Source organism: Anabrus simplex, chromosome 2 (genome assembly GCF_040414725.1).
Source record: "Anabrus simplex isolate iqAnaSimp1 chromosome 2, ASM4041472v1, whole genome shotgun sequence".
Lineage (NCBI taxonomy): Eukaryota > Metazoa > Arthropoda > Insecta > Orthoptera > Tettigoniidae > Anabrus > Anabrus simplex.
Window position 1 is genome coordinate 182,726,563 of NC_090266.1, and position 22,706 is coordinate 182,749,268.

Below are 22,706 nucleotides of genomic sequence, written 5' to 3' on the forward strand. Positions count from 1 at the left end.
TTGCATACTACTTCTTATTTTTTAAATTCCTGGCCTTTATTTTTACCAATTTATTGGGTTCGGTTTTCGAGGTGACTTGGCCCAATTCTACGGTGGGATGCCCTTCCTGGCCGCTCTTTTTTGGAGGGATGTATTCACTAGAGTGCGTTTCAGGGTAGCTGGTAGAGTGAAACGTTTATCCAGATGAAGGGAAGTATATTAAGACGAACACAAACACTCAGTCCCCGAGCCAGAGGAATTAAACATACGCAGTTAAAATCCTCGGCCCGGTTGAGAACTAAGGCCGGGGCCTTCTCAGCTGAAGGCCATCCAAGGAGCCGGGCAGTTATACAACTGTAAAACTCCGATATGGCGGTAGAGGTGTGATCGCTCGCCGAGTCCAGGGGAAAACCAACCATGGAGTGAAAACGGATTAAATAATAATAATAATAATAATAATAATAATAATAATAATAGTAATAATAATCTCAGATATTATTTTATATCCACTCTGTAAATAAAGTAAAAGAACCCCGTATTTCAACCTTGTTAGACAGAATTTCTTCCTAGGTGTATAGCTTGTAAAATTCTCAGCTGAAGTCAAGAGTTTGTTCCTCGCGAGATACATACTGGGCCACCAGACACTGCGTTGAGCAACCTTACATTTTGTGATACGAGTGGGGCCACCCACATAAACAGGCCCCCTGATAAATCAAGTTGGTGGACTCCCTCTTCCTCAAATTCATCACAAAGTAAGTCTACCAAATAAAATTTGTGCTATAATGGGTACTGCCTTGCGGATATAGGTTTTTCTTAAAAACGCAATTTAATACAATATCTAAAACAAGTAAAATATGAAAATGGTCCGCCTCTGTGGTGTAGTGATTAGTGTGATTAGCTGCCACCCCGGAGGACCGAATTCGATTCCCGGCTCTGCCACGAAATTTGAAACGTGATGCGTGGACTGGAACGGGGTCCTCTTAGACTCAGACTCGGGAGGTCAACAGAATAGAGAGGGCTCGATTCCCACCCTGAGCCATCCTCGAAGTGGTTTTCCGCGGTTTCCCATTTTACACCAGGCAAATGTTGGGGCTGTACCTTAATTAATGCTTCCTTCCCACTCCTAGGCCTCTCCTACCCTATAGACCTACAGTATGTGTGTCGGTGCGACGAAAAGCAATTCATAAACAAAATACCGTATTAACAAGCGTGCGAGATATGGTTCTTGAGGACTGGGATTGCATATTTCAAGGCAACATCTCTCCATTGCTAAATGGTTAGCGTGCTGGCCTTTGGTCCAAGGGGTCTCGGTTTCAATTCCCGGCAGGTCCGGGGATTTTACCTTCTCTGGTTAATTCCAATGGCTCTGGGGCTGGGTGTAAGTGCCATGTTTATCATTAGAATTCATTGCAGGTAGGGGGTCCATCCTCACAGACGCACAGGTCACCTGTACAGTGTCAGCTCGAAAAACCTGCACCAGGACTCTTCGGAGGTCACACGCCTTTATTATAACGCCTGGTCGAGCTGTTACTTGTTCGCTACGAGCTACGACGCACACTTCTTCCTCAGAAACAGAGTGAAAAAGCTGAAAGTAATATTCGCTGAACCAAAATAGCTGATTCGTTAAATTTTCAAGGATGAACGCGAACGATCATAGTTATAAAGCGGAGATCAAAAGACATGTTATGAAATATTAGGCTGAAAACATCCGGCATTTGTTATTGGCCTTACAATAATATAGTCAGTCCATTTAACTTTTGTGCCTCTTGAGATCACGTCCCCCTATTGGTGGCCTTGGATATGAGACAAGGGCTGCATACTGCCTTGCTTGTGTTCCCATTCGGACTCTCAGCTTACCAGATGGGGAAGGCATGGTGAAACCAATCAAAATAAGAAAATAGTTTAAGGAGAAGATGCGGAGGAAGAATGATAGTGTGTCTGTCTCGGTGGAAATGATGACCACTTGAAATACCTGTCTGCAGCTAGTTTTAGTGTGAAGATAAGCTGGGAGGACATTAGTGAGTTTCTTCTCAGGGCTGAAGTGGATGATTGTTGGGGCACTTCAACATCGTCGTCTGGGAGTTGAGAGTGAGTTAGCCTGGTTGATCGCGTGTGAGTTCTGGCTCGGCTAGGGAGAGTTGAATTCTGAACAGGGTACACTCAGAATCTTGACGACAACGGAGAAAATAATTACTCTTGAAGCCCACTCTCGGCCAGCGATTGCCGAGATGGTACCTAATATACCGAAGTGGCCGTAAGTGCTCCGCCGGGCTCAGTAGCTCAGACGGTAGAGCTCAAAATGCAAGTTGCTTTACGTCGCATCGACACGGATAGGTCTTATGGCAACGATGGGATAGGAAAGGCCTAGGAGTTGGAAGGAAGCGGCCGTGGCCTTAATTAAGGTACAGCCCCAGCATTTGCCTGGTGTGAAAATGGGAAACCACGGAAAACCATCTTCAGGGCTTCCGACAGTGGGATTCGAACCCACTATCTCCCGGATGCAAGCTCACAGCTGCGCGCCCCTAACCGCACGGCCAACTCGCCCGGTAGTTCAGTCTCGTGTGGTTAGATATACGGGCACGTAAAAGAACTGCTGTGGGACAAAATCCGTAAGAGTTAGTGAGACGTAAAAGCAAAAACATTATTATTTTACAGGTACTTTCTTACCCTAATTAATTATAAATACTCACGGGACTTCACACACAAGGCTACTGACTACATTTTTTAATAATTTGGTTTACGTTGCACCGACACAGTAGTTTAGTTTTGTTTAGTAATGTTTTATTTTACCTGGCAAGATTAAGGCCTTCAGGCCTTCTCTTCCATCTAACCAGGAACTGAAATATGCATATATTGCATTGCATTACTTACAATAACTAGATCTAATACACATTAAATTAATAATAACACAAGGATGGTGAGATTACATTAAGATGACATAAATTAAGATTAAATAAATCAGATATAAAAAAGATAAATTCTTAAAAATAATTTCTTACATGTAAAAAAAAAGTGGCAGTACATAAAATTTGATTTTAAAAACAAATCGGATAAGAATTTTAGGCTCTCTACCAGGACATCCATAACAATAGAATGGTTGTAAGTAGCAGCATCAAGTTTACAGATGACCGGGCGAGTTGGCCGTGCGCGTAGAGGCGCGCGGCTGTGAGCTTGCATCCGGGAGATAGTAGGTTCGAATCCCACTATCGGCAGCCCTGAAGATGGTTTTCCGTGGTTTCCCATTTTCACACCAGGCAAATGCTGGGGCTGTACCTTAATTAAGGCCACGGCCGCTTCCTTCCAACTCCTAGGCCTTTCCTATCCCATCGTCGCCATAAAACTTATCTGTGTCGGTGCGACGTAAAGCCCCTAGCAAGTTTACAGATGATCCTTACTGGTGCATAAAATGTCTCCAAAGTGCTTCCTTGAAAGTGCGAATAGCGTTTAACCTCCTGATACTTTCGGGAAGGAGGTTCCACTCACGGCAGGCAATTACTGTGAATGATTTATCGAAGATGGCAGTTCTATGGGTAGGTAAAGCAAGGATGGAATTATTAGCAGTACTGGTGTTAAGACTGTGATAAGAGGATAGGTACCGGTATTTTAAATATGAAGTAAGGTAAAATGGCTGTGAAGAATGAAGGATTTTGTGGAGATGGCATAGGGTATGCACAGTGCGACGGATTTCTAGTCGGGGCCAAGATAGGGTTACATGAAGGAGTTACGTAGTCATAGTACCGTAGGTTACAGACGTATCTCACACATGCATTTTGACCACGTTGTAATCTGTTCAATAACTTGCCCCGAGCGTCTCTATAAATCGCGTTACAATAGTCGAAATGAGGGAAAACCAGAGCTTCTACAAGTATTTTTTTTAGTTTTTCAGGAAATAAGTATTTATACCCGCGCAGCATGTGCAATGCAGAGAATGTTTTCTGGGTGATGTTCGTAATATGCGTTTTCCGTGACATGTCATCATCGAAAGTAACGCCTAGGACTTTTACTGATGACATGAATGGTATGTTAGTATTACACAACTTTGTAGATGGAATCTCTGGTCGATTGACCTTCGCGAGTAGTTTCGGGTTTTTGCTGGGTTTATCCTAAGACCACATCTCAACGACCAAGAAGAAAACGATGTTAGATCCTGATTGATTTTGTCTATGGCCAAAAATATTAGATTTGGAGATGTATGGAGGTACATTTGTGCATCATCAGCATAAATATGGTATTTGCAGTGCGTTAGGGTTATGGCAACGATGGGATAGAAAAGACCTAGGAGTGGGAAGGAAGAGGCCCTGGCCTTAGTTAAATTACAGCCCCAGAATTTGCCTGGTGTGAGAATGGGAAACCATGGAAAACCATCACTAGGGCTGCCGACAGTGGGGTTCGAACCCACTATCTCCAGGATGCAAGCTCGTAGATTTTACATAACTGTTGATATCGTGATGACAGCCACATTACTTCGATTTCTATATGGAATCAGAACCACAAGAACATGACTTTTCATTTAAAAAATCCACGTGCATTGGCTGTTCCTCGAACCACGGCCACTTTGGTGAGAAGCCAGTGACAGCATCATTCGGCTATCACTCCTCTGCAACAACATCGGCCCTCATTACAAAGAAAGAATGAAGAATGAATCTTATTGAGTTTCAGTCCGTATCTATTGTTGCATACTGCTTTTACCCAACATCGTAGTTCTAAGCTTTGACTACTAATTATTATTTGAAATATTCGAGATCTGAACCCAAACAGACCTTTGCTCTAGCCAATAAACCAGGACGCAAGCTATTCAAGCGTTTCTCAAGATTTCTGTTAATTAAACGAACAAAGAAGGTTGGAAAAATGAAATAGTATGTCCCACTTACACTCGTGGTAAAACAGTGAGTTTTTAATAAGGTTCTTAATAGTAAAGAGAAAGCTTATCTAGCAGAGACATGCTTGGCTCACCGGGAGGGTTATACGTAAGTTGTTCTCCCCGTCAAGAAGTCGTGGAACTTAGAAACGCCAGGGTGAGTGGCTCCGACGGTAGAAGCACTGGATTTCCAAGCACAAGTTGTTGGATTTAATCCCGGCTTAGTACGGTACTTGAAGGTGTTCAAATACGCCAGCCTTGTGACGGTACAATTACTAGCACGCAAAAAATTCCTGCGGGGCGAAATTTCGTTAACTCGGCGTCTGCGCAAGCCGTAAAAATAGTTAGTGGGACGTAAAACCAATAACATTATTATTATTATTATTATTATTATTATTATTATTATTATTATTATATTTATTATTATTATTAATTTAGACACGGGACTTCCACATCTGAAGAAGCTAGGGCTCCACTCATCCTACAACAGAAACGAGTATTAGGTTAATTTCTTGAGGCAAAGATGGTCGGACATAGAGCTATCAATTGTATTTCACTTGGCGGCGAGGTTAGGCACGGCATAATCCTTTCCGTTTCCTCCAATGTTCCTCGTACTTGAATCTCAAACGATGGAATATTCAGACCGGTATGACAGTTCTGGAAGATAAGTGTACAGCTAAGGAATTCCTCGTTATCACCATTTCCTATATACATAACTGTGAGCCCCTGAGGATATAGTTCAGTTATCGCTCCCTATGATGCATATCTTCTGCCAGAAAAAAAAAAAAACCCATTATCTTATGTCACGTCTTGGAGCAGCCAGGGTTCACCTTGGATGTTTTCCTACCCCTCCCTAGACAGCGAAAGAAGGTTCTTAAATTCCCAAGACATGAAAATCTTGCCACCAAGCGCCCTCCGTCACGAAACCTCTTCAAATGTGAAAGATTAATGTTCATCCCCTGGTCACCAACATCTTCTAGCCTAACCATCTATTTCACGTTTCAAGTAAACAATACGAAAAAATGGACGTATCTTAGTGTCTTTTACAAAATGCTGATAAACAAAAGTATTCGCAAATAATAATAATAATAATAATAATAATAATAATAATAATAATAATAATAATAATAATAATAATAATAATAATAATAATAATAATTACTCAGTTCCGAGGTTGTTTGGATCCTCAACAGCTTTACAAACAGCTGTCATAGATGGTTTATGCATCACTCAAGAGGTATACTAGGAAAACGAGGAGTGAGGTAGTTTCCCGTTGCTTTCCTCACAAAGCCAGAAGTTCCTATTATAAACCAGTCTTCCACGCGTACCGAGATGCACGCAACAACCGACCCCTATTTGTGACATTTTAACGTAATTTATTTAAGGGACTTCTTTGCTAGTGACTTTACGTCGCACCGACACAGATAGGTCTTATGGCGACGATGGGATAGGAAAGGGCTAGGAGTTACCGAGGGAAGCGTTCGTGGTCTTAATTAAGGTACAGCCCCAGCATTTGCCTGGTGTGAACATGGAAAACCACGGAAAACCATCTTCAGGACTGCCGGCAGTGGATAATAGGGACTGGCTGCATGAGGAATGTCATTACTATGATCGCTCATACCTCAATCATTTTCTTATTATCAAAGCTAATGATGAGACTGAAACAGGTCAATGGTAGGCCTAGTAAGAAATTTGCTCTTGCCCATACCAGATGACATAGTGCACTTTAAACACCAGCTCATACCAGCAAATTAACAACAATAATAATAATAATAATAATAATAATAATAATAATAATAATAATAAAATTAGCCCTAATATCACAAAGACTTGTTCCTCATCATTACCGGAAGTTTCATGGCTGAATATAAGAGAATATGTCTGCATTTATGGTGGTATCTGAGGAAGAAGTATTGGCTGGTTAAGCTAAAGAAAAGGAAAAACTGTCTTAAATGTCAGTTTGATCAAGGATGCAATAAAGCAGATAGAAGAACAGTTTTAAAGGTAAAACTTGTGAATTGAAACGTTAGTTTGCAGAGTTCATCATTACTAAAATGTTTAAAAATGCAATTTCACGGTTCTCACACTGCGTTTTGACCTCCATATGAAATAGCACGGACATTCCACGCATGAAATATTTCTCCATTTTATGACTGCAGCACATTAACAGCCATTATGCACTGCACGTTTTGAATATCTCATTCACACGTTCACACTCTATGATGCTTGCCTGTAATGTGAACTTCACATCATCAGAGAAGTTAAACATTTTCCAGGATAAGGAGTCAAAACGGCCAGAATACTTAAGATTCACTGCAGGTTTTGGATTTGAAGTGAAGCAACAGTATAAATGTGAGTTATTTCCGTCATTAAATCAGGAAAGTAAACGTAAATCTTGATATCATTATGTCCATCACGGAAACTTACAATCATGAATTCCGCTGCGATATCATAACGTGAAGCAGACATTTTTACGAGGTTCTGGGAGGAAGTCTTCATAATGACGATACTTATTATTATAATGACGATATCTATTATAAATATTCTTTTTATGAGTTATTAATCCGGGATCACTTTATAATCGTTTACTGCAGCTGAGTAACACATTTTTATATGATGACTAAAATATTTACGCAGGTAAATAATAAAATACAGTTTAAAATTCCTTTCTATATAGGCCTACATAAAAGTTATCTATGGTCTTTCCCATGACGTCCCTAATTTGAACGTGTGTACACTTAGAATAAGTCTGTAAACTTAACGTTTAGAGGCAATGGCCCAGAATACAATGAAAACAGATCAAAAACGTAGGTCCATATACACAACAAAAGTCTCTGCACAGGTTCCGTTTTTAGTAGACTAATATAGTCGAAGGCCTTATGCGCTTCATGAGGGTTACACTCACAACAAACCTTAACAGTTTCTTCTGAGTGCTCTTTACGTAGACCTGGAGCAATTGGTACAGTGATTTTGAATGGAACCCTTTTGCTTTTGTGACAGTAAACATGTTTTTCCCTCAGGTTCATTTGTTGATAGCTTGTGTACTCCGGCAACATTCTTTACATTCTCCCTGAGATTAAGAGAAGTGTTTGGAATTGTCATGCTCCTGATCAGATGTGGTCTTACGAGCCTCAATAGCTAAGTTTCGTGAGAAATTTCCTTCGTGGTCACAAGTATTCGGTTATTTTTACAAGTTTCTTTGCGCCGTACCGATACAGATAGGTCTTATGGCGACGATGGGACAGGAAAGGTGTAGGAGTGGGAAGGAGGCTACCGTGGCCTTAATTAAGGTACAGCCTCAGCATTTGCCTGGTGTGAAAATGGGAAACCACGGAAAACCATCTTCAGAGCTGCCGAGAGTGGTGTTCGAACCCACTATCTCCCGAATACTGGATACTGGTCGCACTTAAGCGACTGCAGTCATCGAGCGTGGTAGATTCATATTTGTCTTTTAAACGATCTGTGCATTTATTGGTCTGATGTTCCTTACGTAAGAAACATAAAGGAACGGTATTTTTTTCAGATTTCGAGTCATCCAGAACGTTCACCCTCTTTTTGTGGTTATAAAACGTAAATCCCTCAGGCTTACTTACCACACCTCAGTCAGGATCAATGAAATTATCATCGTCCATTGTGGATAACATAAATACGTTCTTGCCCCTTTTTGTTACCGGTACATTTATCGCTACTAGTTATTTTACAGTCTAATACTGGGTCAGGCTAGCACCAAGGTATGGAAATGTACCGGCTGGGGAGGACTGTCGCACACCTTTAGGACGAAATGATTGAGAAATGAATTATTACGCAGCTACGCTGAAATGAATGTGGCAAGGGAAAACTGGAGTTCACGGAGAAAACCAGCACCCCTTCCACTTTTTCCACCACAAATTTCATATTTCGGATTTGAGCTCTCGGCGGTGATCGACGACATCTTGCGCCTCGGCCACAGAGAGGGCAATTATTATTAATAATATTCAGGTCTAGGGATGATAACTATACGTTGCCGCTTTTGCACACTGGAGCTTTATAGATCTCTGATAAAGGTGTTCTTTTTTTTTTCTTCATGGGGCCTCTAAATATTAGTTCATAATTAGCGTCGACCTCTAAGATCTTTTGCTACATTTACATTTTGTTACATTTCAGTAATATACAACTGGAAGTGTTCAAGTTATTACGAGAAATACACGATTCTTGGACTTTTCTAACAGTGCCAGTGATCTCGGATAACATAAAATCCTATATTGGTGATAACTAAAAGGTATTTGGAACTAATAATTTTAAATTAGAAATAACGAATCTCTCTACCCTAAACATAAAACTATTAGTATTTAATTCTCTTCGAACTTCTTTCCACTGATCCCGTATTGGTAGATACAATAATTGACCCAAAGAATGAGATGTTAAATAATTATACTCTACTGATATAACAATGTGATATTCCTGACATAAAATATATAAGTACCGGGCGAGTTGGCCGTGCGGTTAGGAGCGGGCAGCTGTGAGCTCGCATTCGGGAGATAGTGGGTCCGAACCCCTGTGTCGGCAGCCCTGAAGATGGTTTTCCGTGGTTTCCCATTTTCACACCAGGCAAATGCTGATGCTGTACCTTAATTAAGGCCACGGTAGCCTCTTTCCCACTCCTACACCTTTCCTGTCCCATCGTCGCCATAAGACCTACCTGTGTCGGTGCGACGTAAAGCAACTAGCAAATATATATATAAGCCCAGATCAATCTCCAGTAACATCTGTTTTTTTAGATCATGTTTGTTACTTTCATCGATCTCATCCTTGGCTTTGGCGATATAAAAATGACTGAAGTACGAGTGATACGATTTCTTATGCAGCTAGTCCCTGTGATGAATGAAGTAGAGGTGCAACTCAAAGGGCGGGTTTGTGTTTACGTTTCAATGGGCTTGACAGACTAGTATGCAATAGCACCTTCTGTCTCGTAAGGGAAACTACCTCACTCCTCATTTCTTCAGTAGCCTCATCAGTGACTTCAGACCGAGGACTTAGCAGGCATGAAACACAACTACACTGACTGACAGAGCAAATGCAACACCAAGCAGGAGTGGTTAGAAAGGGATGAAAGTTGGGGAAAAAACAGAGACGGCACGGACGAATAATTGATGTTTATTTCAAACCGATATGCAGGTTACACAATGCGCACGGCATCGACTCAGTAGGATGTAGGACCACCGCGAGCGGCGATGCACGCAGAAACACGTCGAGGTACAGAGTCAATAAGAGTGCGGATGGTGTCCTGAGGGATGGTTCTCCATTCTCTGTCAACCATTTGCCACAGTTGGTCGTCCGTACGAGGCTGGGGCAGAGTTTGCAAACGGCGTCCAATGAGATCCCACACGTGTTCGATTGGTGAGAGATCCGGAGAGTACGCTGGCCACGGAAGCATCTGTACACCTCGTAGAGCCTGTTGGGAGATGCGAGCAGTATGTGGGCGGGCATTATCCTGCTGAAACAGAGCATTGGGCAGCCCCTGAAGGTACGGGAGTGCCACCGGCCGCAGCACATGCTGCACGTAGCGGTGGGCATTTAACGTGCCTTGAATACGCACTAGAGGTGACGTGGAATCATACGCAATAGCGCCCCAAACCATGATGCCGCGTTGTCTAGCGGTAGGGCGCTCCACAGTTACTGCCGGATTTGACCTTTCTCCACGCCGACGCCACACTCGTCTGCGGTGACTATCACTGACAGAACAGAAGCGTGACTCATCGGAGAACACGACGTTCCGCCATTCCCTCATCCAAGTCGCTCTAGCCCGGCACCATGCCAGGCGTGCACGTCTATGCTGTGGAGTCAATGGTAGTCTTCTGAGCGGACGTGCCTGCCGGGAGTGCAGGCCTCCTTCAACCAATCGACGGGAAATTGTTCTGGTCGATATTGGAACAGCCAGGGTGTCTTGCACATGCTGAAGAATGGCGGTTGACGTGGCGTGCGGGGCTGCCACCGCTTGGCGGCGGATGCGCCGATCCTCGCGTGCTGACGTCACTCGGGCTGCGCCTGGACCCCTCGCACGTGCCACATGTCCCTGCGCCAACCATCTTCGCCACAGGCGCTGCACCGTGGACACATCCCTATGGGTATAGGCTGCGATTAGACGAAGCGACCAACCTGCCCTTCTCAGCCCGATCACCATACCACTCGTAAAGTCGTCTGTCTGCTGGAAATGCCTCCGTTGACGGCGGCCTGGCATTCTTAGCTATACACGTGTCCTGTGGCACACGGCAACACGTTCTACAATGACTGTCGGCTGAGAAATCACGGTACGAAGTGGGCCATTCGCCAACGCCGTGTCCCATTTATCGTTCGCTACGTGCGCAGCACAGCGGCGCATTTCACATCATGAGCATACCTCAGTGACGTCAGTCTACCCTGCAATTGGCATAAAGTTCTGACCACTCCTTCTTGGTGTTGCATTTGCTCTGTCAGTCAGTGTATTTTTACCGCTCCGCTACGCATCATCAGTGACTTCAGGCCAATGGCTGAGCAGGCATGAAACACAACTATGTGTACCGCTCCGCTACGCATCATCAGTGACTTCAGGCCAATGGCTCAGCAGGCATGAAACACAATTATGTGCACCGTTCCGCTACGCATCATCAGTGACTTCTGCCAATGGCTCAGCAGGCATGAAACACAACTATGTGTACCGCTCCGCTACGCATCATCAGTGACTTCTGCCAATGGCTCAGCAGGCATGAAACACAACTATGTGTACCGCTCCGCTACGCATCATCAGTGACTTCAGGCCATGAGATGTAACTCGGAGACAAGTCTCGAAGGAGGATTGAGACGGAAGTCACTTGCGAGACAGAACTCGTCATCTATATGAATAAAGTTTGTTTCTTGCTAACGAGACTTGTCTCCTTCCGCTTGAGATGAGTCTCGCACACTGGCTCTGGTATCTGTCAGCTGACGAGTGATTTAACAATCGGAGAGCTACAAAGAGTGGTTCTGTTGGAACAGATGAAAGTGTTAGATTTACAAGCGAAAAATATTGAAAAGCGACAGTGTATTCTTGAAAGCACAGAAGAACTCATTTCAGTGCAAAAACAGGTTTTGCAACTGCAAATGGAAACTCTTTTACATGAAAGGGAGAAAAGAGCAGAACAAACAAGTACAACCGAAATGGAACACCCACCGATATTTTTTTCATTTAGAATAGTTCTTGACAGCCTTTTCTTCTTCTTAAGTTGTGTTTCACTTGGGAGCCTATTCTGCAAACTATACCTTTTGTATTAATCAATATTCAATAATCACTACAGTTATTATTTCAATTCTTTCTAGGCTTATATATACGTAGTGGCTCGTACACTTGGTATACTTGCACCCCAGCTTGGGAACGACTGATTTAAGGTTTCTTTTCTTGTAAGTTTCCTTCAAGATATTGTGTAAGAAGTTACATTGTATTTATCATCACATTTAGGATCCACATTCAAATGCATAATTTACTGCGGTCATTGAAAGCCACTCAAACATTTTTAAACACGCTTCATACTTCATTCTTCACGAATATGAAGAGTTTATTTATCATTCCTGTGCATAGCTAGGGGTGTTTCTGCATATAATGTACTTTTTCTACAATTTGTTTTACGTCGCACCGACACAGGTGGGATAGGTTTAGGAGTGGGATGGAAGCGGCCGTGACCTTAATTAAGGTACAGTGGTGTGAAAATGGGAAACCACGGAAAACGATATTCAGTGTTGCCGACAGTGGGGGTTGAACCCACTACCTCCAGGATGTAAGCTCACAGACGCGCACCCCTAACCGCACGGCCAACTCACCCGGTATATAATATACAACCAATACCTATATACTGTTGCATAAACTGTCTAAATTTCAAACTTTCAAAACTTAGACATAATACAAAATGCTACCCATATTCATAAACGAATATAACTAACAACGGAGTTGTTTGGTTTGGACCGGACAAATTGCAATGAAACTTGGAAACATGATGAGCTAAGACATCCGGAACTCAATGGTGATAACGGTTCTGCTGGGAAATAATATTTTCGTACCGGTATTTATTGACAGTAAGTTTTTGCTCCAGTTTTAAATGGAACGTGGTGTGTAGATGGTAGCGATTTCAATGAAACAAGGTAGGATGATCAATTAAGACATCAGAACATCGCTGCATGATTGACGTTGTTATATAGGTTACCCGCAGCGTGACAAAATGAATAACTCTCAACAAGAATCCGAAAGTTTAAGGCTATTTCCAGCATGCAAGTTTATATACAATTGACGAGGATTTCATATTACATATTTTAGCTTCAATTGTAAACGACAAAGAAGTATTAAAAGCCTAATATTTTGAAATATTCATATACTGTGCATGTTAGTAAAATGGGTTTGACGAGCAAGACATTCTGTTCATGTTGTCAAAATCTAATTTTCACTAAAGCGCACTGTTTAATGCAACTTTAAAATAGAACTATCAGTGCATTTCTACAGCGCATACGCGAGGTCAATTCAGCTGCAAACCATCGAGCTGTTCTGTAGCAATTAATTATAACAATGTCGTTGATTTTATAACAAAGTTATCGACAATAAATTTAAGACAGGTGGATGGACAATTCATCGAAGTTTAATCGAAATCTGTCTGATCCAAACCAAATGCTTCCCTTGTAGTATTCGGCGCAAGTGAGATTTTGGTGCGATGGTTGAGAAAGAGCAGCACTCATAGAGGCAGCAAATAATTGGCCGAATAATGTCTTTATGCGAATTTGTTAAAAGTTGTGAAACCAATTACAGCATATTTTTCTCAAGGGCACGAGTCGCCGGTTGAAACTTTTAAATAAACTTAGAAACAGTGCAATCGAAAAAGGCATGGGCAGGGAATTTTACGGCACTTAAAGTAAACATAAATGGGATAGCTTACACGAGGACCAAAGATACACATTCGTTCAATACCATTTGGCCAACATGTGATAGAGAGCGATAATGTTCAGACTTGAAAAGGTATCCTTCCAGATATCAGAATGTGAATAATAATAATAATAATAATAATAATAATAATAATAATAATAATAATAATAATAATAATAATAATAATAATAATAATAATAATAATAGGTAATAATTTCGTGTGGCTATTTCTAGCCTGGTACAGCCCTTGTAAGGCAGACCCTCCAACGAGGATGGGTGTCAACTGCCGTGTTATTGTAGTGGAGGATAGTGTTGTGTGTGAATTGCAGGAATGTTGAGGATTTAAGGTCAAAATCTCTGACCCGACCGCGAATCGAACCCGGGGGTCCCCTGAACCGAAGAGTACTACGCTGACCATTCATCTAAGGAGCAGGACAAAGTGAATAATGAAAGCCTTGAATAATTGTAAGTCATATCTTAAACATAGCTATGTTTTGTTTCGGCCTTTTTCCGTGATTGTGAATTAAGTTTATTTATAAAATGTTAGTCGTATTTTGTGAATAGAAAAAATGTCAAAGTACAGAAAAAATCACAAATGTGGAATAGATTAAGAATAATTAAATTAATTTAATAATTACTTAGAAAATGTTCAGAATTGTATGTTGCACGGTTTAGCATACTTCTGGTTTTATTTTGAACATTTTAGACTTTATGATGCATGTAAATCCTATCGCTAATGGCTATCATCGTCATCATCTTTATCATTATTGTTATATGAATGTCTCGTGTATTGGCTCCAGAAAATGTTGTGCTAAACATTCCACATTTTCTTTCCGGAAACGGTAGAGATCTGTATAATCATGTTCGAGAGAATCTCTTCGTGCTTTATCAATTTTTCTTCTCCGTTGTAAAACCATCATAAACTCCGCCATCACGTTTTCAGCCTGATTCTATCGCCTTGAGTCACCTTCTGGGCAGTCTCAAGAAATTCTGAGATCAGTCTCCATTCAGCTCCAGTTTATTCATACACATTTGGAGATGAGTCTCCGAGAGAATCCGCTAACGAGCTGTGTCTCAAGGTGCAAAGGTCACTGCTGAGACATCGCTCTTTTATTCATATACATTTGAGACATGTCTTAATATTTATGAGACAAGAGATACGTCTCCGGTTTATTCATATCACCAAATATGGCTCAGCAGGCATGAAACACAACTATTTTTACCGCTCTGCTAAGCAACATCAGTGACTTCAGGCCAATGGTTCAGCAAGCATGAAACACAATTATTTTTACCGCTCTGCTAAGTATCACCAGTGACTTCAGGCCAAGGGCTTAACAGGCATGAAACACGACTATTTTTACTGCTCTGCTAAGCATCATCAGCGACTTCAGGCCAATCGCTTAGCAGGCATGAAACACAACTATGCGTACCAATCCGCTAAGCATCATCAGTGACTTCAGGCCAAGGGCTTAGCAGGCATGAAACACGACTATTTTTACTGCTCTGCTAAGCATCATCAGTGACTTCAGGCCAATGGCTTAGCAGGCATGAAACACAACTATTTTTACTGCTCTGCTAAGCATCATCAGTGACTTCAGGCCTATGGATTAGCTGACATGAAACACAACTAGTGTATGTGTACCACTCTGCTAAGCATCATCAGTGACTTCAGGCCAATGGCTTAGCTGACATGAAACACAACTGGTGTATGTGTACCGCTCGGCTAAGCATCACCAGTGACTTCAGGCCAATGGCTTAGCTGACATGAAACACAACTAGTGTATGTGTACCACTCCGCTAAGCATCATCAGTGACTTCAGGCCAATGGCTTAGCTGACATGAAACACAACTAGTGTATGTGTACCGCTCCGCTAAGCATCATCAGTGACTTCAGGCCAATGGCTTAGCTGACATGAAACACAACTAGTGTATGTGTACCACTCCGCTAAGCATCACCAGTGACTTCAGGTCAAGGGCTTAGCTGACATGAAACACAACTAGTGTATGTGTACCGCTCCGCTAAGCATCACCAGTGACTTCAGGTCAAGGGCTTAGCTGACATGAAGCACAACTAGTGTATGTGTACCACTCCGCTAAGCATCACCAGTGACTTCAGGCCAATGGATTAGCTGACATGAAACACAACTAGTGTATGTGTACCGCTCCGCTAAGCATCACCAGTGACTTCAGGCCTATGGATTAGCTGACATGAAACACAACTAGTGTATGTGTACCACTCCGCTAAGCATCATCAGTGACTTCAGGCCAATGGTTTAGCTGACATGAAACACAACTAGTGTATGTGTACCACTCCGCTAAGCATCATCAGTGACTTCAGGCCAATGGCTTAGCTGACATGAAACACAACTAGTGTATGTGTACCAGTCCGCTAAGCATCATCAGTGACTTCAGGCCAATGGTTTAGCTGACATGAAACACAACTAGTGTATGTGTACCACTCCGCTAAGCATCATCAGTGACTTCAGGCCAATGGTTTAGCTGACATGAAACACAACTAGTGTATGTGTACCACTCCGCTAAGCATCATCAGTGACTTCAGGCCAATGGCTTAGCTGACATGAAACACAACTAGTGTATGTGTACCAGTCCGCTAAGCATCATCAGTGACTTCAGGCCAATGGTTTAGCTGACATGAAACACAACTAGTGTATGTGTACCACTCCGCTAAGCATCATCAGTGACTTCAGGCCAATGGTTTAGCTGACATGAAACACAACTAGTGTATGTGTACCACTCCGCTAAGCATCACCAGTGACTTCAGGCCAATGGCTTAGCTGACATGAAACACAACTAGTGTATGTGTACCAGTCCGCTAAGCATCATCAGTGACTTCAGGCCAATGGTTTAGCTGACATGAAACACAACTAGTGTATGTGTACCACTCCGCTAAGCATCATCAGTGACTTCAGGTCAAGGGCTTAGCTGACATGAAACACAACTAGTGTATGTGTACCACTCCGCTAAGCATCATCAGTGACTTCAGGCCAAGGGCTTAGCTGACATGAAACACAACTAGTGTATGTGTACCACTCCGCTAAGCATCATCAGTGACTTCAGGCCAAGGGCTTAGCTGACATGAAACACAACTAATGTATGTGTACCAGTCCGCTAAGCATCATCAGTGACTTCAGGCCTATGGCTTAGCTGACATGAAACACAACTATGTGTACCGTTCAGCTCAGGGAGGAGAAGGAGTTACCCTTTTTCCGCCTTTCGCCCGTACCTCTGCCTTGCAGAAGGCGTTCCGCAAAGCTACGGAACGTTCGATCAGGAAATGTCAAGAACTTGCCTCTTCCAAAATTGCATTTGTACGTAAAGGAAAATGCAGTTTAAAGAAAATGGTGCATATGTGTCGAGGTAGAGTGGAATGAGTGAATTGCAGACTGGTAGAGTGCAAGAAGTATGTGAGCTCGGAACTGAGTGAATGAATGAGTGACTAGCTAACTGCCGATAGAGAGAATGAATGAGCGGTGAGAAATTATGTATACGTATATATTTTGCACAATACTCTGTAAACCTTGTAAATAATATATAATATTATGCGCAGATCTTGGGAACATTTTATGTGTACATGGGGTTCGTCCTTTTCACTAGAACTTTCATATTTCTGTACAGAACATAATGGTAAATAAAATAATACTAAATTTGAAGAGAAGGGAGAAAACATTTGTACTATAGCCCGTAGAGTTTCTTTCTCCTTAAGGTTACTTCCTACTATGCCTTTAACGAAAGACGTCACAATGAAACGGTAGTTAATACAACTCAATAGACAAATATTCAGCGTAAGGAGTTTTTAAAGAAATTATTTGAAAAAGGGTTGTGTATGATAAATTCCACATGCCGGCCCTAAAAGAGCTAGTTTTTTAACGTCGCACTAAAACAAGCAGGATACTGACGACGCAGGGATGGGGTAGGGTTAGGATTAGGAAGGTAGTGGCAGTGGATTAAATTAAGGTACAACTCTGGCTTTGCGTGGAGAGAAAATGAGAAACCACGGAAAATAAGTCCTGAGTGCAAGTTTATAGCTATACGGCCTTTACCGTGCAGCTCGGTAGCCATAAGCGAGTTTCTTCCTTAATTGAAGTTAATAGCAACTTAAGTTTCAGTATTAATGCTATTGGTTTTTGTATCTCACTAGGCCTAAATACTTTTGATGGTTTTCGGAGATACCGAGGTGCCTTAATTTTGTGCCGCAGGAGTTCATTTACGTGCCAGTAAATCTACCAACACGAGGCTGACCTTCAAATACTACCAGACTGAGCCGGGATCGAACATGCCAAGTTGGTGGCCAGAAGGCCAACGTCTCAACCGCCTGAGCCACTCTGCCCGGCATAAAAGTTCCATATAATGAATAGTACGCATATCAAAAGGAGTTTCATATCCGCCCTGTGGCATATAGGCCTACCTGTGTTGCTATCTTGGCCTGTCCTATGCAGACCGAAGAAACGACTCTTAGGATGTTTGTAAACATACAACTGCACGTACCCAACCCAGAGGTAGAACGCCACGCTCAAATACCAGGCAGTATTTCATTTGAAGTTGTGGCACTGCTGTGTAAGCGTTAGAGGTGTGTGCGTAGTGAGCGTGTAGGATGACACGATGCGTAACGTCGACGTGCGAACGTGTATAGTTCTCGCAGTTTCCTCGATAACGACTGGCGGCTCAAATTTTAAGCAGGACCACGCCAGCTAGACTGTCGCCCACCAAGCAGATGGCTCATGTACTGCTGCCTGTGGTCGGCTCACGTGTCTTGAAAATGAGACTCCACGTGGAGTCCAGTGTGGACCTCAAAAGCGTGCCGGTCGTTAACGCGGAAATTGCAGGAACTGTACGCATAACCACATTATGTCAAAATGGATTGTTAACAAGGGGAGTTGCTCGATGTGTGGGCCGTAATCAAAGTGATGTGGTTCGAACATGAATGTGGTACAAGTAGACAAGATCTGTTGACCTCACACAGGTTGTCCAAGGACTGCGACTGCAGTCGATGACCGTTACCTTCAAATTTAATCTCGAAGGAACCCTGAATGCAATGTCACCATGCTGAATAATGATCTTCGTGCAGCCACAGGCCGCCGCGTTTCAGCTCAAACTGTGAGAAACAGGTCACGCTCAACACTCAGGGCGATGCCGAGCTCTCAAACCTGGACTTCATGGGTCTAACATTATGCGGAATGGTCTCTTCAGAATTAGCATTAAGTTCTTTTCACCGATGAGTGTCGCATAAGCATTTTTTCTGACGATCGTCGGTAACGAGTTTATAGGCAATCCGGTTAGGTTAACGTCTCAGACACACTGCTTATCACGTGCATGAAGGTGGTGTTTCCGTGATGTTTTGGGGTGGCATTAAATGGGGCTACCGTACGCCACTCCTAGTCGTGACGGGCAATGTTATGGCTATGCCACAAAAGGATGACATACTCCGACCCTTAGGGACACCGTATCGCATTCATCGCGCATTCATCGTGCGGTTCTCGTTAATGACTGCTACGTGATCACGACGTCCTTCGACTAGAGTGGCCGCCATGTTCCCGGACATGAACCCTATCGACCATGCCTGAAGTAAATTCATGAAGGCTGTTTATGGACGTCACCAACACTCTGGGAGATCTACACCGAATCACCATTGAGGATTGGGACAATCTGAACCAACATGAGGTTGTGGACACTATACCAAGACGAATCTAGGTTATCATCAATGTAATGGGTGCTAGGTGGACCAGCGAGGAGAGAGAGCCACTTTGAGGAATACTTCATTAATATACAGTCGAACCTCGATCACGTGTAACTACGGCTTGATACTAACATAAGCGTTATTTAATCATATAAAAACAAACTCTAAGTATTTTGTCATTTTAAATACGACACTCATTATAGCAAGTCGTTGAAGACAGAATTTATACAGTAGAGGAACATGCTTTTCACTCTCAAATTTCTTTTCTTTCACATAGTTTTAAACAACAGTTATTGCTGTATAAACATTTACATTTGACTGACTTGTAAGGGTTTATACAGCTCAACGCACCAGGGGTGGACAGATAACATATAGTGTAGTAAGTTAAGGAACAATAACACACAAACCTTAAATGCCGTATTGTACGGTTAACGTTATACAAAATTCGAGTTACAGAATATTTTCAGCGTCTATAGAGGAAACTTTTGCTTCGAGAAATGGAGAAATTCGTGTAATCGAATTTCATGTAAAATAGAGAAATAAATACACGTGAAGAATAGAACAGACGGCAGGGAAATTGAAATTATTTTGAGATACTGGAAATTCGAGTAATGGAGATTCGAGATATCGAGGTTTGACTGTATATTATAACATTCTAATGATTATTGTAAAAGTGGACACATGTTTAAACATAAATGATTTTTACACTTCTCAATAATACTGATCAATTCATAGGTTGAAAAACAAAGAGTGTGATTTGATTGAATCTGATGATGTTCTTTCAAGGACGAAACGTGCTTTTCTATTTTAATTAAGTTGTATCTGTTTCAGGTATAATGTATTACTGTATGTTTTCTATTTCAGGTATTTTCCGAATTTTATTTATTCATGAGTTAGTTCCGACAGACTGAGAAACCTAACAGTTATAAATTAACTGAGCCGAAACTGAAAAGAAATGGCCTCCACTATAACAAAAAAACCGCTAATATGGTACGTCTGTATGTCTCCCTTTTTGTAAAGAGTCAGGAACTCCTTGTCCGATGTGATGCAAAACTCTTTTTAATGTGTGTAATAATAATATTTGTTTTGCGTCCATTCGTTTGCTACAGAATCTTAAAAGATGTCGGGGAGTTAGAATTTTGTTCCACAGTTCTTTATCACGCCGCAAGCTAATGACACGGCGTTGTCGCATTCAAACACACTCAAAATTCATCATCCTCAGACGGAAATGAACTCGCTGTCCTGTGGACAGGAGGGTAACTACCAACCGACTTTGTCGCTAAGATGCCAAATTTCATACTGTATTTGCGGTATATTTTATTAATTCGACATGTTCTGTCCATTCTAAACTTATTACATACCGAATAATAATATAATATAATATAATATAATATAATATAATATAATATAATATAATATAATATAATATAATATAATATAATATAATATAATATAATATCACTGTTTTACTTTTCTTCCACCCTGAAGAAATTCTGGATTTACAGAAAGGTTTAGTTCAGAACCAGGTGGTAACACTAGTAGGTAAATTACTCTGATGCTATATGTCGTTTTTCAGAATGTTCAATGCACAGAAAAGTGAAGATCATAATACCGAAATAAATTACATACTTATTTTCATTAATACCACTCCCCAAAATCTCATGTTTCTTCCTTATGTTCAATTTATACTCTTTCAATTGCAGCAATCCTTTCATTTTTGGCGTGATAAATTTGCAATGAAGGGCATAAGAATAAATATACGGTATTTGAAGTTAACATTCATTCATTCATTCATTCATTCATTCATTCATTCATTCGTTCATGGTTTTCTGACCAACAACTTGCGCATTCAATCCATTATTGAAATACTTCGGGCTAACTATTGTATTCCCTGAAGTCCACTTCTTCGCTGAAAGGTTAGCGCAGTGGCCGGCGGTTCAGAGTTCCTCAGGTTTTATTCGCGGCCGGGCCGGGCATTTAACCGGTTCATTCCAGATTAATCCCTTTAGCTCGGAGGCTGAGTGTTTGTGTTCGTGTAAACATAATCTTTTACTTATGCACAACACATCAAACTGCCAACCACCATAGAAACATGCAGTAGTGAATACATCTCAGGAAAACTGGACTTAATTCAAATGTAGTGCTGACCCCAAGTGGTTGTAAAAGGTCAGGAAGGATAAGAAGAGCTTGCATTTCTTTGTAAAACGCAATGAAATAACAATTTCGAAGAGAATGGAAAGCTAATAGAAATCATAAATCATGAATATTAGCAATAATAGATTGAAAATAAATTTCGGTCAACATTTTATAGTTCAATTTCCTCTATCAGTTCGTCTCTATCATCTATGTAAGCTTTTGTGTAAAGCATTATTGAAAAAATATCTTCTTGTAGCAAAGATATTTCATTTAAAACAAATCATAATGTTTGTCGGCGTAGAGAAACTGCCGGGATTACCTGAGAAGAAAGTGTCTTCCAAAGGATGCTTACGATACTAGGACAAATGCATCTCAGAAGAGACAATATAATATTGTTAGTTTTACGTATGGAACACTTTGAGGTAGATAATCAGTAGAAGTACACGTTATTTTTTAAGTACCACATCAGCTAAGGAGTCGGAATGAATCAGGTACAGGCTACATGACGACTGACTCCGTGACTCGAGGTCAAGGGAAAGCTTAGGCTGTGGATTGGCGAGATAGGAGTAGCCAATGAGAAAGCTTTATTTGAACGGCCACATGACCCAATGACGTACACATCGTCCAATCCTGACGTAGTGACAATCTAATACAGCTGAATCACATGGTTTACAATCGTAAGCTCTGAAATAAACCTGAAAATTGTAACAGAATATACTACAGTTAGTATTATTTGTTTTTCGTCATTCTAGCTTCTTTTACGATTTTCGGAGACGCAGAGTAGCTGATTTTTTTCTCAAGGAGTTATTTTTACATGGCGGGAAACTATATCAAATATGTCACGCAAATTTGTAGGGGTTAAAACCACATGTAGTGCCGATCCCAAGTAATCGGGAAAAAGGGCAAGGAACAATTAAACTTTATATTTTCGTATTTGTGTAGTGATATGTTTCCCTAAAAATTAATTACATAGCAAAACAATTAGGGTTTTCATGAGTTGATTACAAACCAGCACACATTTTTTGCACCAATCGAGTCTATATATTTACAAGTTGCTTTATATCGCACCGAAACAGATAGGTCTTATGGCGATAATAGGATAGAAAGGGCTAGGAGTGGGAAGGAAGCGGCCGTGGCCACAA

The 22,706-nt window shown here is 41.5% G+C and overlaps 1 protein-coding gene across 1 annotated transcript in view; it reads right to left on the reverse strand.

Moving 5' to 3' along the window:
• Lmx1a (LIM homeobox transcription factor 1 alpha) overlaps positions 1–22,706 on the reverse strand; it is a 275,615-nt gene that overhangs the window by 122,755 nt on the left and 130,154 nt on the right. The window lies entirely within an intron of this gene.